The 11,852-nt window shown below is 40.6% G+C and overlaps 1 protein-coding gene across 4 annotated transcripts in view; it reads right to left on the bottom strand.

Moving 5' to 3' along the window:
- CEP128 (centrosomal protein 128kDa) overlaps positions 1-11,852 on the bottom strand; it is a 233,275-nt gene that overhangs the window by 43,906 nt on the left and 177,517 nt on the right. The gene's annotated exons all lie outside the window — the stretch shown is intronic.

Raw genomic sequence — 11,852 nt, 5'->3', positions numbered from 1 at the left:
CTGGTTGGATCTCCTTGCAGTCCAAGGGACTCTCAAGAGTCTTCTCCGACACCACAGTTCAAAAGCATCAATTCTTTGGCGCTCAGCTTTCTTCACAGTCCAACTCTCACATCCATACATGACCACTTGAAAAACCATAGCCTTGACTAGACGGACTTTTGTTGGCAAAGTAATGTCTCTGCTTTTCAATATGCTATCTAGGTTGGTCATAACCTTCCTTCCAAAGAGTAAGCGTCTTTTAATTTCATGGCTACAATCACCATCTGCAGTGATTTTGGAGCCCCCAAAAATAAAATCTGACACTGTTTCCCGATCTATTTGCCATGAATTGATGGAACCAGATGCCAAGATCTTCGTTTTCTGAATGCTGAGCTTTAAGCCAACTTTTTCACTCTCGTCTTTCACTTTCATCAAGAGGCTTTTTAGTTCCTCTTCACTTCTTGCCTCAGGGTTTTTAGTAATTTTTTTCTAGGAGAATATTGAACAATACAAAAGTCATTGGTAGCACAATCAAGAAGGTGTTAGGATACATTCCTAGAAATTAATATTCACAGTTGAAAACAAAAATGCCTCTAAAGGGTATTTTACACATTCATTAAACTTTAGGACCATTTTGTAATTATGACATATTTCTCTTAAGTCAATGCCTGGAAACAAATAACATTTAGTTATTTAAAATCAGCCACTTTTGATGCATTTCTATTTCTGAAACAAAACATGGACAGGAAACAAACAACTAGAGTTTTTTAAATTATGCATCTGGAAGGAACATTGTTTAATTTTCAAAAGAAGAAAATGCACCATTCATCTCCAGAAAAATGTTTATAAACTTACAGTGTCTTTAGAAAACCAACAGAATTTGTTTCTCTCCTCTTTTTCTTTTCCTTACAGGATGCTAAAGTATACATTTATTCCTATGAAAGGCTATAGGGGAAAAAACTGGAAAAATAAATATCCAAATAATATAACTCATGTATACAATAAAAACCTTCTACATATTGGCTTATCATAAATTTAAAGAATATTGCTTGTTCAATATTAAATGAAAAAAATGGACTGAGTCAACAAGCACTTTCAATGGTGATAAAATAAATGCTATGTAAACAAAGCTGGACGTTCACTGTATGAACCTTTCAGGGTCTACGAGGCAAGCTAGGTCTGCTCAGCATCTGGCAGAGCACGGACACACAGGCAGTAGAAACCTTTAGGCGGCCTAGTCCTCTTGGCTAATTGACACCCCGCAAGCAACTAATACTATCATTCAGTCTAACTCCTACACTCTGGATATCACTCACAGTTTCACAAGGAAATGAAACCAAACTAGCAATACAGGATTTTAGAGAAAAGTGCTCCAAGGACTTCTTTCTTCTCAAGCTCCTGTAGTTATCAACCACTCAGCAAGTTCAAGATCCATATAGTCAAAGCTATGCTTTTCCCGTAGTCATGTATGGATGTGAGAGTTGGACTATAAAGAAAGTTGAGCGCTGAAGAATTGATGCCTTTGAACTGTGGTGTTGGAGAGGACTCTTGAGAATCCCTTGAACTGCAAGGAGATCCAACCAGTCAATCCTAAAAGAAATCAGTCCTGAATGTTCACTGGAAAGACTGATGCGGAAGTTGAAGCTCCAATATTTTGGCCAGCTGATGCAAAGAACTGACTCATTTGAAAAGACCCTGATGCTGGGAAAGATAGAAGGCGGGAGGAGAAGGGGACAACAGAGGATGAGATGGTTGGATGGCATCACTGACTCAATGCACATGAGTTTGAGTAAGCTCCAGGAGTTGGTGATGGACAGGGAAGCCTGGTGTACTACAGTCCATGGGGTCACAACGAGTCGGATACAACTGAGTGACTGAACTGACAGCAAGTTAAAAGATTAAATGCCTCAAAAAGTGAAAGTGTTAGTCGCTCAGTCGTGTTCGACCCAATGGACTGTAGCCTGCCAGGCTCCTCTGTCTAGGAGACTTTCCAGGCAAGAATACTGGAAAGGGTTGCTATTTCCTCTTCCAGGGGATCTTCCAGACCCAGGGATCGAAACTACATCTCTTATACCTGCTGCATTGGCAGACAGCTTCTTCACAATTTCAGAGACCAGGGAAGCCCTTCAAAATGACTTGAAATGCCTCAAATTCAAATTCAAATCAGAGGTCATAAAGACACAAACTTGGATGTCACTCCTTAAATTCACTTAAAACCAATCGGTTAGATTGTAAATGGTTGGTAGTGAGTTCACTGCCAATGGGAAAGAAGTAGGAAGAGGCTTCTCCATATCTTCGTTTCAGCCTGGGGAAGTGTGAAAGTGTTAGTCACCCAGTCGTGTCCGACCCTGTGACCCTATGAACTGTAGCCCGCCAGGCTGCTTGGTCCATGGAATTCTCCAGGCAAGGATACTGGAGTGGGTTGCCATTCCCTTCACCAAGGGATGAAGGTCTCCCACATTGTGGGCAGATTCTTTACCATCTGAGCCACCAGGGAAGCTGCTTCAGTCTGGGAAGTAGAGACCAAATGTCCTTTCATGCATCTGTGGGTCTTGCCCCTCCCTCCACCACAGCTGGACGTAAAGGTCACTCCATCGACGCATTCTAAGCATGTTTCCTAACATCGGGCTGAGTGATTCACACATGGTAACACTCTGGTGTTTCCGTCAATTCTCTGAAAAAGTAAGGACTACTCTGGATTTAACAGCTATCAGGGATTCAGTTAAAAACACTTTACATTTCACACCAGTCAGAATGGCTGCGATCCAAAAGTCTACAAATAATAAATGCTGGAGAGGGTGTGGAGAAAAGGGAACCCTCTTACACTGTTGGTGGGAATGCAAACTAGTACAGCCACTATGGAGAACAGTGTGGAGATTCCTTAAAAAACTGGAAATAGAACTGCCTTATTATCCAGCAATCCCACTGCTGGGCATACACACTGAGGAAACCAGAAGGGAAAGAGACACGTGTACCCCAATGTTCATCGCAGCACTGTTTATAATAGCCAGGACATGGAAGCAACCTAGATGTCCATCAGCAGATGAATGGATAAGAAAGCTGTGGTACATATACACAATGGAGTATTACTCAGCCATTAAAAAGAATACATTTGAATCAGTTCTAATGAGGTGGATGAAACTGGAGCCTATTATACAGAGTGAAGTAAGCCAGAAGGAAAAACATCAATACAGTATACTAACGCATATATATGGAATTTAGAAAGATGGTAACAATAACCCGGTGTACGAGACAGCAAAAGAGACACTGATGTATAGAACAGTCTTATGGACTCTGTGGGAGAGGGAGAGGGTGGGAAGATTTGGGAGAATGGCATTGAAACATGTAAAATATCATGAAAGAAACGAGTTGCCAGTCCAGGTTCGATGCACGATACTGGATGCTTGGGGCTAGTGCACTGGGACGACCCAGAGGGATGGTATGGGGAGGGAGGAGGGAGGAGGGTTCAGGATGGGGAACACATGTATACCTGTGGCGGATTCATTTTGATATTTGGCAAAACTAATACAATTATGTAAAGTTTAAAAATAAAATAAAATTAGAAAAAAAAAAAACACTTTACAAATAACAAATGATAAATTTATAATTTTGCCTTCAATTTGACCATTTTATTATTATTTTGTTTTTTTTTTTTTTTAATTGGGAGAAACCTGACAGGAAATTACTCATAGTATCCTAGTTAGTGTTTATTTAAAGTGTCTGGTTTAAAGTTTGCCCTCAAATTAATATGTGGAAGTTATAGCTTTAGTCTATTCCACGATATAAAAAAGATGAAGAAAGAGTATAGATTGCCTAAAAATGGCCTAAAGTGTAATCATTAAAATAAATGCTACAAGTCAACAGCTCATTAACTTCTACTTCTTTCTCATACTTGTGGGGGAGAAACAAACAAAAAAACAGAGAATTCTGCCTGCTACTATTAAGGAGTTCTTGGTAAAAAATGTAAAACTGTGATTTTAGCAGAGTGACTATTTTATAGAACAGGTATCTGACAATCATATACATTTTTTCACCTCATGAAAAAGAACAATCCTAAACAGATGGTCAAATTAGAAACAAAACAAAATTAAACAATGCTGATTCATTTTTTCCAGTCACAGATATCTTTTATGTGGAAATATTAGGTTTTAATTTTTCTAAAAAAATTACTGATGACTTCTAATCCAAAATTTATACAGACTAAAAACAAATAAGAAAGGATATGGTAATCTTTTGACTATAATAACAACAAATTTAAATTCAACACTAAAGAAATCAATGAAAAGACAGAAACGTGAGTCATTTTACTGGCAGTAAATAAAGGGGAAAATACAAGAAATCTGTGTTCATATCCTGTTTCCAACACAAGTTGTGCAATGTTGGGCAAGTCACAATACTATGCTCTCAAACTCAGTTTCCAGCTTACGTAAAAATGGCATCATCATTACACTTGCAATCTGAATTATAATGATCTTTTTAAAGATCCACATTTTATATACGAAAATTATTTCTTAAGTATTTTTAACCAATACAGCCATAGCTTTAAATTTGTTGCTACATGTCACTTCACAAACGATCTAAATAACGGATTTCATGAGAAGGAACAAAATCACATTTCTGCAAACCCTAATCTATTCAATGCTTACGTTCCTGTGAACCGCAATTGCCTTAGATTGTCTCACAATTCATCTCCTAATTGTTTCATTGCAGCTACTCACATCTCCCGAAAGAACTAATAATAGAAAATGAAGTTAAAGTATAACAATGGAGAAAACCAAGTATCATATCAGTTAGCTAAGCATCCCAGATAGCCTACGAAATCTATAAGCTGATCAGAAATGGTTCTATAGAGACCCTTTTGACTGGAAATCCCTTCATTAGGATTATAAATCCTTCAATTGGGCCCTATTTATCAAGTTCACTGCACTGCTTGGAGAGCAGGAATCTCTGGGATATAAGTCATGGGCTTTTTTTCACTGGGGACATATTTTTGTACTGTTTTCTTGTTTTTATTTCCCCAGACTGGCCAACACACAGACACTCATTGAAGGAAAGGGAAAGGAGGAGTGGGGAAGAGAGGGAGGGAAGGGGAGAGAGAGAGAGGAGGAGAGAATGAACAAACACCTATAGCCACAGGTCACCACATCTTTTATCTACACATAAACAGGTAAGCAGGGCTTCCCAGGTGGTGTGAGTGGTAAAGAATCCGTCTGCCAATGCAGGAGCCACAGGAGACACGGGTTCAATTTCTGGGTCAGGAAGATCCCCTGGAGAAGGAAATGGCAACCCACTCTAGTATTCTTGTCTGGGAAACCCAAGAATGAACAGAGGAGCCTAGCAGGCTACAGTTCATCAGGGCGCAAAAGAGAAGGACATGACTGAGCGACTGAGCACGCACGCAAACATATGAGCATGTATGCATACACATTCGTATCTCTTCATCCACAACTATTACTTATAAATTACCTACCATATGTCAAGCTCTGTACCTAATCTTGGGGATAGGAAAACAACCATGATGTGGTTCCTCTCTTCAAATAGCAAACATAATTACAAACCCACCCTCCTGTTTGTTCAACAGGAAATGCCAACTCTTCTCAAGTTGGCTCCTCCTTTGTGGACCATCATCTCAAGTGATTCGACACAGTTCTGGCTCAAAATGTCCAATCAACATAGTTCTGCAGTAAGTCTTATTCCCAGTTCCCTGGCCTGTCGGGAGCCGCGTTAGGCATTACTGACAAAATAGAGGCACGGCCCTAAACTCCCTCCCTTTGTTCCGTAGGCACAGACCCGGAATGAAGGAGTTAGGCTTTGTGATTCTGACTTGTTTTTCCCTTTCCATGGCTGAGTTGACTGAAAACAATAGTTTTTGAGAGGAGCATGAAAAGGCATAAAGCCTTCTGCAGCTGTTCTCAAAGAATAACTCATAAAGTTAATCACTGACATTTGTTCAAGGACTTTTACAAAAAAGTGTTCCAGGGTGAGCACACAGGCCGCAGCTTGAGGCCATGGGAGGGATTGCTATCTGAGGCCCATTTGTGAGAAAAGTTTATGGCAAAGGAGTTTGCTGAATTTAGGGTTTAGGAATAATTAAAATAGTTAGAAGCTAAAGATTTAATGATTGCTGTAATGTTAGCATATTCTACTATAGCTTATAGAAATTAGGGACTTTAGAGATATTATTAGGTAGAAGCCCTTTCTAAGAAATAGTGAGCTTAGGATACTAGCGGCAAACAGGACTTAGAAAGGTAAGAATTAAACTGAGGAATGTGGTATGCAGCCCAGACATTAGCATGAGTTACAGTGTATTCACAAGGACACATGAGAAAAAGTAGGTAAGAGAATCGCTGAAGAAGGAACTCCTTTTGAGGGGCAACAATGATTTTTGGAGAAAAATAAATCTGGGTCCATGGGAACGAAAAACATCAAGCCTCTGACCTAATGCTTTTGTAAAAGTATAAAAGAAAACCATAAGCTTGAAATAAACAGGCAGTCCAAGAAAACTGAGAGGCTGCCTCAGTTTCTCTCTCGCCAACACCACTCACCCCTTCAGGTTGAATCCCTGGCTGCTGGAGCTGAACTCCGGCACCGGCCCTTAATCCTTAACATATCATAAGTAGTTAATCAATGCTTGCCGATTGGTTTATTGCTTGGCTGATTAACTAGCATCCACTTGGTAACTTAACAATAATAAAATAATGGTAGCTGCTAATTGATAGCTGATCAGGTATCAGACACTCTGCCAAGCACTTTAAATACATTTTCACATTTAACTCCATTAGAATTTATTATTATACTGGTTTTAAGGATGATATAACTGAGACTTTGAGTTTTAAGCAACTTGCCTAATGCCACATGGCTAGAAAATGATTTAAACTGAACGTTCTGTCCATAGCTGTCAACACCTCACTACCTCTGAAAGAGAAAGACCCTATCTGGATATAACTTGATCCAATGAAGTTTTGATTCACAACTAATTATACTAAAAAAAATTAGGTGAACAAAAACAGCTAAGTCAATCAAAAGGATACAACAATCATGTAAACAAAATATATTAAACAAAAGTAAGCCCATAGGCTATGTGTGTATGAGTGTGTGTCTCTGTATTCTTATTTACCATTTTAGACTTTAGGTATCTTTTCTTTGCATCAGCACCTATTATCAGGACTTGACTATATATTCAATAGTTTTAACAATCGAAAGGGATATTGCTTTTAATGATCCCACTATAAACTTTCAACTTCAGACCTGCATCTTATCCCCAGCATCCAGCAATGCCTCCCACATACTAGATGCTCAATATATAGCAAAGGACTACAGGAATCCCCAATTATCTGAGGGATACATTCCAAGACCCCAACAGGGGATACCTGAAACTGCAGACAGTACCAAATCCTTTACATGTTTTTCCTACACATCCATCAGTTCAGTCGCTCAGTTGTGCCCGACTCTTTGCGACCCCATGGACTGCAGCACTCCAGGTCTCCCTGTCCTTCACCATCTCCCGGAGCTTACTCAAACTCATGTCCATTGAGTTGGTGATGCCATCCAACCATCTCATCCTCTGTTGTCCCGCTCTCCTCCTGCCTTCAGTCTTCCTCAAGATCACGGTCTTTTCCAATGAGTCAGCTCTTCCCATCATGTGGCCAAAGTATTGGAGCTTCAGCATCAGTCCCTCCGATGAATATTCAGGGTTGATTTCCTTTAAGATTGACTGGTTTGATCTCCTTGCAGATCAAGGGACTCTCAAGAGACTTCTCTGGCACCACAGTTCAAAAGCATCGATTCTTCAGCACTCAGCCTTCTTTATGGTCCAGCTCTCACATCCCACACACGACCACTAGAAAACCCAGAGCTGTGACTATACAGAGCTTTGTCAGAAAAGTGATGTCTCTGCTTTGTGAGCAGAGTGATGATGCTCCACACATACATACCTATAATAAAGTTTAACTTATAAACCAGCACAGTAAGAGATTACCAATAGTAACTAATAATGAAATAGGACAACTGTAATGATCCACTGTAATAAAAGTTATATGAAGGTGGTCTCTTTATCAAAATATCTTACTGTACCATATTCACCACACTTCTGGTGAGGATATGAGACATTAAAATGCCTACATGATGAGACAGCGTTAAGCTACTACTGACCTTCTGATAATATCTCAGAAGGAGGATCTCACATGCTTTGGGTGATTCTGGGCCATCAAGCCATGATGATGTGGCTGGTTGGATGTTAGCAGCAGATTGAGATAAGAGGGCATCCCAGGTGGAAAAAAGTGGAACAGAGGAAGATTTCACCATGTTACTCAGAATAATGTGCAATTTAAAACTTCCGAATTATTTCTAGAATTTTCCAGTTAATCTTTCTGCACCGCAATTGGTCCAAAATTGGTAATTTCAGTAATCTGCTGTGGCAGATATCTGAAATTGTGGACAGGGAAACCACTAAGGGAGGCTGGGGAGAATCCACTATACAACCACTAACTCCAGAAACTGTCGACTGAAAAAAACGTACAACATAAGAGTTAAGCTTTATCTGGGGCAAATGGAGGGCTGCAGCCTGGGAAACAGCACCTCAGAGAGCTCTGGGCAACTGCTCCAAAGAGGTAGGGGGCAAAGTCAATACATAGCTGGTTCTGGTGGTGAATACGGAGTTCATGCAATCAAACATTTATCTTTGCAAAGCCTTTCTGCTAGTCACAAGGAGCTGATGTCACCATCAAAGGATTTAGGGCTTTTCTAGATATGAGCAGGTGTAAGGACTGGGTTCATAAAATCAGCTCCTGAAAATATCTAACTCTCTGGAGACCTGCTCTGCCAGTTTTCCCAGAGCACAGCGTGCCGCCTCCCTGATCTCTACCTTGAAGTGCCTTAGGGAGGTATTGAAAGTCAGCAGCCAGAGCAGCACATGATTTAATCCTTACAGAGGAAGATGGCAAGGGCAGGTGACAATTTAAAGTTGATAAAAACTCTGTTCTAAGGTAAATGTTCTATGTATTTACTTATTTATTTAATTTTGCCTGTGCCATAGGGCATGCAGGATCTTAGTTTCTCAACCAGGGATCAAACGCAAGCCCCTTGCAGGCGAAGAACGAAGTCTTAACCACTGGACCACCAGGGAAATCTCAAATGTTCCATTTATATGAATGCACGATACTGCATATATATCTGGAACATCACAAATATAATAGTGAAGAAACATTTATTCTAAGCAGAATAAGGTAACCTTTACACTTTCAATGTATCAAAAACTTCTCTACTATTTCCTAAATGCAAATAACTAAATATATAACATGTTAATACAACTTTCTGGCTACATTTTAATTATGAAAAACTTGGAAAATTAAGCATTATCTCCAAAGCAATTATACCCTGAAAACAGATACATTAAATATTTGTGAACATTAGACATAATGAAAACAAAGTGTGACGTAAGAGCTAAACTACAACAACTGTCAAGGTTGTAGGCCTAAATTTAGCAACTTAAGCACATTTAATCATAAACACGAAGTTTACTTAAGTTTTATTTCCTTGATTTTAACAATTACTAGAAAGGTAAATGTATATACAGAAATGACAGAGGAAAAGAAGAGCAAAGCATGAAAGTTTCTTCTAGAGGTTTATGCGGAGTTTTATGACACCCTACGCCTTGATAATTCCTTTATTACAGATGTTAGTTAGTAACACTTATCAAGAATAGGATTCATCTGGCCCAGTCTATCCTGCCCTATCCTATTATCCAAATGCTAAGAGTCCTTTCTCTATTTGACTTGTATCACACTGGAAGGCAAATCCTTTCAAGAAGCTGGTAAAGACACAGGGATGGTTGGATGGCATCACCAACTCAATGGACATGAATTTGAGTAAACTCTGGGAGTTGGTGATGGACAGGGAGGCCTGGCGTGCTGCAGTCCATGGGGCCGCAAAGAGTCGGACACGACTGAGCAACTGAACTGAACTGAAAGACATAGAACACAAGTTTAAATATTCTATCTTCTATTCTTAGTTGACACTTTGCCACAAAAGTAGTGACTTGCTGAAAGTCCATAGTATTCTACCCTATGCCTGATGCATAGTGTGCATGCACGCTAAGTCGCTTCAGTTGTGTCTGACTCTTTGCGACCCTGCATGAGGAGAAGGGGCAACAGAGGATGAGGTAGTTGGATGTGATCACCGACTCAATAAGCCTGAGTTTAAGCAACTCCAGGAGACGGTGAAGGACAGGGAAGCTTTGCGTACTGCAGTCCATGGGGTCACAACAGTCAGATACAAGTGCGTGACTGAACAACAACATGGACTGTAGCCCACCAGGCTCCTCTGTCCATGGGATTCTCCAGGCAGGAACACTGGAGGTGGTTGCCATGCCCTCCTCCAGGGGATCTTCCCGACCCAGAGATCGAACCTGTGTCTCTAATGTTCCCTGCATTGCCAGGCGGCTTCTTTACCACTCAGTTCAGTTCAGTCACTAAGTCGTGTCCGACTCTCTGCGACCCCATAAGTCGCAGCACGCCAGGCCTCCCTGTCCATCACCAACTCCTGGAGTTGACTCAAACTCACGTCCATCGAGTCAGTGATGCCATCCAGCCATCTCATCCTCTGTCATCCCCTTTCCCTCCTGCCCGCAATTCCCCCCAGAATCAAAGTCTTTTCCAATGAGTTAACTTTTCACATGAGGTGGCCAAAGTACTGGAGTTTCAGCTTTAGCATCATACCTTCCAAAGAACACCCAGGACTGATCTCCTTCAGAATGGACTGGTTGGATCTCCTTGCAGTCCAAGGGACTCTCAAGAGTCTTCTCCAACACCACAGTTCAAAAGCATCAATTCTTCGGCACTCAGCTTTCTGCACAGTCCAACTCTCACATCCATACATGACCACTGGAAAAACCAGTGGTCTTGACTAGATGGACCTTTGTTGGCAAAGTAATGTCTCTGCTTTTGAATACGCAATCTAGGTTGGTCATAACTTTTCTTCCAAGGCATAAGCCTCTTTTAATTTCATGGCTGCAGTCACCATCCACAGTGATTGTGGAGCCCAAAAAAATAAAGTCTGACACTGTTTCCCCATCTATTTCCCATGAAGTGATGGGACCAGATGCCATGATCTTCGTTTTCTGAATGTTGAGATTTAAGCCAACTTTTTCACTCTCCACTTTCACTTTCATCAAGAGGCTTTTTAGTTCCTCTTCACTTTCTGCCATAAGGGTGGTAAAATCTGTATATCTGAGCTTATTGATATCTCTCCCGGCAATCTTGATTCCAGCTTGTGCTTCTTCCAGCCCAGTGTTTCTCATGATGAGTCTGCATATAAGTTAAATAAGCAGGGTGACAATATACAGCCTTGACATACTCCTTTTCCTATTTGGAACCAGTCTGTTGTTCCATGTCCAGTTCTAACTGTTGTTTCCTGACCTGCATATAGGTTTCTCAAGAGGCAGGTCAGGTGCTCTGGTATTCCCATCTCTTTCAGAATGTTCCACAGTTTATTGTGATCCACACAGTCAAAGGCTTTGGCATAGTCAATAAAGCAGAAATAGATGTTTTTCTGGAACTCTCTTGCTTTTTCCATGATCCAGCAGATGTTGGCAATTTGATCTCTGGTTCCTCTGCCTTTTCTAAAACCAGCTTGAACATCTGGAAGTTCATGGTTCACATATTGCTGAAGCCTGGCTTGGAGAATTTTGAGCATGACTTTACTAGCATGTGAGATGAGTCCAATTGTGCGGTAGTTTGAGCATTCTTTGGCATTGCCTTTCTGTAGGATTGGAACGAAAACTGACCTTTTCCAGTCCTGTGGCCACTGCTGAGTTTTCCAAATTTGCTGGCATATTGAGTGCAGCATTTTCACAGCATCATCTTTCAGGATTTGAA

The sequence above is a fragment of the Bison bison genome, unplaced genomic scaffold, assembly GCF_000754665.1.
Source record: "Bison bison bison isolate TAMUID 2011002044 unplaced genomic scaffold, Bison_UMD1.0 scf7180017864296, whole genome shotgun sequence".
NCBI classification, from domain to species: Eukaryota; Metazoa; Chordata; class Mammalia; order Artiodactyla; family Bovidae; genus Bison; species Bison bison.
This window is presented reverse-complemented; position numbering and strand designations above follow the sequence as displayed.